This window comes from Sinohyriopsis cumingii, chromosome 14 (assembly GCF_028554795.1).
Source record: "Sinohyriopsis cumingii isolate HCF-2022 chromosome 14, ASM2855479v2, whole genome shotgun sequence".
NCBI classification, from domain to species: domain Eukaryota; kingdom Metazoa; phylum Mollusca; class Bivalvia; order Unionida; family Unionidae; genus Sinohyriopsis; species Sinohyriopsis cumingii.
In genome coordinates this window covers 14856512-14862511 of record NC_142974.1, presented here as the reverse complement: position 1 = coordinate 14862511, position 6000 = coordinate 14856512, and positions in this window count along the sequence as shown.

The window sequence follows — 6000 nt, the reverse complement described above, 5'->3', positions numbered from 1 at the left end:
ATATATATATATATATATATATATATATATATATATATATATATATATATATATATATATATATTGATTACACCACCAGTTTTGGGGGCATCTGCATAAATGCACTGGTCAACTTGAGAATTCTAATTCAAAACCACATTTTCATCACATTTTCACATTTGTTTTCTTTACACTTGGATCTTACAACAGACCCCAAAAATGAGTCTGTTTTGTCTTTAAGTTTGTTTAGACATAGAATATCAGTTGAATAGTTTAGTTCTCACAAAGCACAATGTAACATCAGCATTAAGATTTCTCTCTTCAAAAGCATTAAATTGATCTTGACATTCAGAAATCATCATTTTCAATATGTATGCATATGTATGTATGTATGTATGTATGCATGAAAAACGCGTGTAAATGCACACTGTCTTAATCCTAGATAAGGATACTTGAAATATGCACACAAATGCACACTGTCCTAATCCTAGATTATGATACTTGAAATATGCACACAAATGCATACTGTCCTAATCCTAGATTATGATAATTGAGATATGCACACAAATGCACAATGTCCTATTCCTAGATTATAATACTTGAAACATACACACAAATGCACACTGTCCTAATCCTAGATTATGATACTTGAAATATGCACACAAATGCATACTGTCCTAATCCTAGATTATGATAATTGAGATATGCACACAAATGCACAATGTCCTATTCCTAGATTATAATACTTGAAACATACACACAAATGCACACAGTCCTAATCCTAGATTATGATACTTGAAATATGCACACAAATGCACACTGTTCTAATCCTAGATTATGATACTTGAAATCTGCACATGAAGAAACACACAGTCCAAAGAACATTCTAGATTATGTATGAGAACCAAAGTAATAATGTTACTTTGCCCTAATTCCAGGTGCAATATATTGAACCCAAAGTAGATTGTCTCAAATGACTGCTTGAGACAAGAGGATAAACATAAACTTAGTAGTCTGAGGCTCAAGTACAAACTTTATTTCTGTAGGTCATGATGTTGTTGTTTTGGGGTTTAACGCCATTTATCAGCACACAATAGGCTATACATGGCAGCTAGTATTAATGGTGGAGGAAGAACCCAGGAAAACCCCCGGAAATAACCACCAATCCTCGAGAAGCTACTGGCAGGCATTCTCAAATACTCACATTGGTGGAATCTGAGACTCGAACCATGCAGACAGAGGTGAGATGGCAGTGATCTGTAACTAAGAGCACTTTAGACCACTCAGCCACTAAGGGCCCCTTTTTTGTAAGTCATAGGAAGGGCTAGTAGTACCTCACAGTGTCAATTACATAGGAAGGGCTAGTAGTACCTCACACAACTACATAGGAAGGGCTAGTAGTACCTCACACAACTACATACGAAGGACTAGCAGTACCTCACACAATTACATAGGAAGGACTAGTAGTACCTCACACAACTACATAGGAAGGGCTAGTAGTACCTCACACAATTACATAGGAAGGGTTAGTAGTACCTCACACAATTACATAGTAAGGGCTAGTAGTACCTCACACAGTTACATAGTAAGGGCTAGTAGTACCTCACACAATTACATAGGAAGGACTAGCAGTACCTCACACAATTACATAGGAAGGACTAGTAGTACCTCACACAGTTACATAGGAAGGGCTAGTAGTACCTCACAGTTACATAGGAAGGGCTAGTAGTACCTCTCACAGTTACATAGGAAGGGTTAGTAGTACCTCACACAATTACATAGGAAGGACTAGCAGTACCTCACACAATTACATAGGAAAGGTTAGTAGTACCTCACACAATTACACAGGAAGGACTAGCAGTACCTCACACAATTACATAGGAAAGGTTAGTAGTACCTCACACAATTACATAGGAAGGGCTAGTAGTACCTCACACAATTACATAGGAAGGGCTAGCAGTACCTCACACAATTACATAGTAAGGGCTAGTAGTACCTCACACAGTTACATAGTAAGGACTAGTAGTACCTCACACAGTTACATAGTAAGGGCTAGTAGTACCTCACACAGTTACACAGGAAGGACTAGCAGTACCTCACACAATTACATAGGAAGGGCAAGTAGTACCTCACACAGTTACATAGGAAGGACTAGCAGTACCTCACACAATTACATAGGAAGGGTTAGTAGTACCTCACACAATTACATAGGAAGGGCTAGCAGTACCTCACACAGTTACATAGGAAGGGCTAGCAGTACCTCACACAGTTACATAGTAAGGGCTAGTAGTACCTCACACAGTTACATAGGAAGGACTAGCAGTACCTCACACAATTACATAGGAAAGGTTAGTAGTACCTCACACAATTACATAGGAAGGGCTAGTAGTACCTCACACAATTACATAGTAAGGGCTAGTAGTACCTCACACAGTTACATAGTAAGGGCTAGTAGTACATCACACAGTTACATAGTAAGGGCTATTAGTACCTCACACAATTACATAGGAAGGACTAGCAGTACCTCACACAATTACATAGGAAATGTTAGTGGTACCTCACACAATTACATAGGAAGGGCTAGCAGTACCTCACACAATTACATAGGAAGGGCTAGCAGTACCTCACACAGTTACATAGTAAGGGCTAGTAGTACCTCACACAGTTACATAGTAAGGGCTAGTAGTACCTCACACAGTTACATAGTAAGGGCTAGTAGTACCTCACACAGTTACATAGTAAGGGCTAGTAGTACCTCACACAGTTACATAGTAAGGGGTAGTAGTACCTCACACAGTTACATAGGAAAGGCTAGTAGTACCTCACACAGTTACATAGTAAGGGCTAGTAGTACCTCACACAGTTTCATAGTAAGGGCTAGTAGTACCTCATACAATTACATAGGAAGGACTAGCAGTACCTCACACAATTACATAGGAAGGGCTAGTAGTACCTCACACAGTTACATAGGAAGGGCTAGTAGTACCTCTCACAGTTACATAGGAAGGGTTAGTAGTACCTCACACAATTACATAGGAAGGACTAGCAGTACCTCACACAATTACATAGGAAAGGTTAGTAGTACCTCACACAATTACATAGTAAGGGCTAGTAGTACCTCACAGAATTACATAGGAAGGGCTAGCAGTACCTCACACAATTACATAGGAAGGGCTAGCAGTACCTCACACAATTACATAGTAAGGGCTAGTAGTACCTTACACAGTTACATAGTAAGGGCTAGTAGTACCTCACAGTTACATAGTAAGGGCTAGTAGTACCTCACACAGTTACATAGGAAGGACTAGCAGTACCTCACACAATTACATAGGAAAGGTTAGTAGTACCTCACACAATTACATAGGAAGGGCTAGCAGTACCTCACACAATTACATAGGAAGGGCTAGCAGTACCTCAGTACCTCACACAGTTACATAGTAAGGGCTAGTAGTACCTCACACAATTACATAGGAAGGGCTAGCAGTACCTCACACAGTTACATAGTAAGGGCTAGTAGTACCTCACACAGTTACATAGTAAGGGCTAGTAGTACCTCACACAGTTACATAGTAAGGGCTAGTAGTACCTCACACAATTACATAGGAAGGACTAGCAGTACCTCACACAATTACATAGGAAAGGTTAGTAGTACCTCACACAATTACATAGGAAGGACTAGCAGTACCTCACACAATTACATAGGAAAGGTTAGTAGTACCTCACACAATTACATAGTAAGGGCTAGTAGTACCTCACAGAATTACATAGGAAGGGCTAACAGTACCTCACACAATTACATAGGAAGGGCTAGCAGTACCTCACACAATTACATAGTAAGGGCTAGTAGTACCTTACACAGTTACATAGTAAGGGCTAGTAGTACCTCACAGTTACATAGTAAGGGCTAGTAGTACCTCACACAGTTACATAGGAAGGACTAGCAGTACCTCACACAATTACATAGGAAAGGTTAGTAGTACCTCACACAATTACATAGGAAGGGCTAGCAGTACCTCACACAATTACATAGGAAGGGCTAGCAGTACCTCAGTACCTCACACAGTTACATAGTAAGGGCTAGTAGTACCTCACACAATTACATAGGAAGGGCTAGCAGTACCTCACACAGTTACATAGTAAGGGCTAGTAGTACCTCACACAGTTACATAGTAAGGGCTAGTAGTACCTCACACAGTTACATAGTAAGGGCTAGTAGTACCTCACACAATTACATAGGAAGGACTAGCAGTACCTCACACAATTACATAGGAAAGGTTAGTAGTACCTCACACAATTACATAGGAAGGACTAGCAGTACCTCACACAATTACATAGGAAGGGCTAGTAGTACCTCACACAACTACATAGGAAGGGCTAGTAGTACCTCACACAATTACATAGGAAGGACTAGCAGTACCTCACACAATTACATAGGAAGGGCTAGCAGTACCTCACACAATTACATAGGAAGGGCTAGCAGTACCTCACACAGTTACATAGTAAGGGCTAGTAGTACCTCACACAGTTACATAGTAAGAGCTAGTAGTACCTCACACAGTTACATAGTAAGGGCTAGTAGCACCTCACACAGTTACATAGGAGAGGCTAGTAGTACCTCACACAATTACATAGTAAGGGCTAGTAGTACCTCACACAATTACATAGGAAGGACTAGTAGTACCTCACACAATTACATAGGAAGGGCTAGTAGTACCTCACACAGTTACATAGTAAGGGCTAGTAGTACCTCACACAATTACATAGTAAGGGCTAGTAGTACCTCACACAATTACATACGAAGGACTAGCAGTACCTCACACAATTACATAGGAAGGACTAGTAGTACCTCACACAATTACATAGTAAGGGCTAGTAGTACCTCACACAATTACATAGTAAGGGCTAGTAGTACCTCACACAATTACATAGTAAGGGCTAGTAGTACCTCACACACTTACATAGGAAGGACTAGCAGTACCTCACACAATTACATAGTAAGGACTAGCAGTACCTCACACAATTACATAGTAAGGACTAGCAGTGCCTCACATAATTACATTGGAAGGGCTAGTAGTACCTCACACAGTTACATAGTAAGGGCTAGTAGTACCTCACACAATTACATAGTAAGGGCTAGTAGTACCTCACACAATTACATAGTAAGGGCTAGTAGTACCTCACACAATTACATAGGAAGGACTAGTAGTACCTCACACAGTTACATAGTAAGGTCTAGTAGTACCTCACACAATTACATAGTAAGGGCTAGTAGTACCTCACACAATTACATAGTAAGGGCTAGTAGTACCTCACACAATTACATAGTAAGGGCTAGTAGTACCTCACACAATTACATAGGAAGGACTAGCAGTACCTCACACAATTACATAGGAAGGGCTAGTAGTACCTGACACAGTTACATAGTAAGGGCTAGTAGTACCTCACACAATTACATAGTAAGGGCTAGTAGTACCTCACACAATTACATAGGAAGGACTAGCAGTACCTCACACAATTACATAGTAAGGACTAGTAGTACCTCACACAATTACATAGTAAGGGCTAGTAGTACCTCACACAATTACATAGTAAGGGCTAGTAGTACCTCACACAATTACATAGTAAGGGCTAGTAGTACCTCACACAATTACGTAGGAAGGGCTAGTAGTACCTCACACTGTTACATAGTAAGGGCTAGTAGTACCTCACAGAATTACATAGGAAGGGCTAGTAGTACCTCACACAATTACATAGTAAGGGCTAGTAGTACCTCACATAATTACATAGGAAGTGCTAGCAGTACCTCACACAATTACATAGTAAGGGCTAGTAGTACCTCACACAATTACATAGTAAGGGCTAGTAGTACCTCACATAATTACATAGTAAGGGCTAGTAGTACCTCACACAATTACATAGGAAGGGCTAGTAGTACCTCACACAGTTACATAGTAAGGGCTGGTAGTGCCTCACACAATTACATAGGAAGGACTAGCAGTACCTCACACAATTGCATAGGAA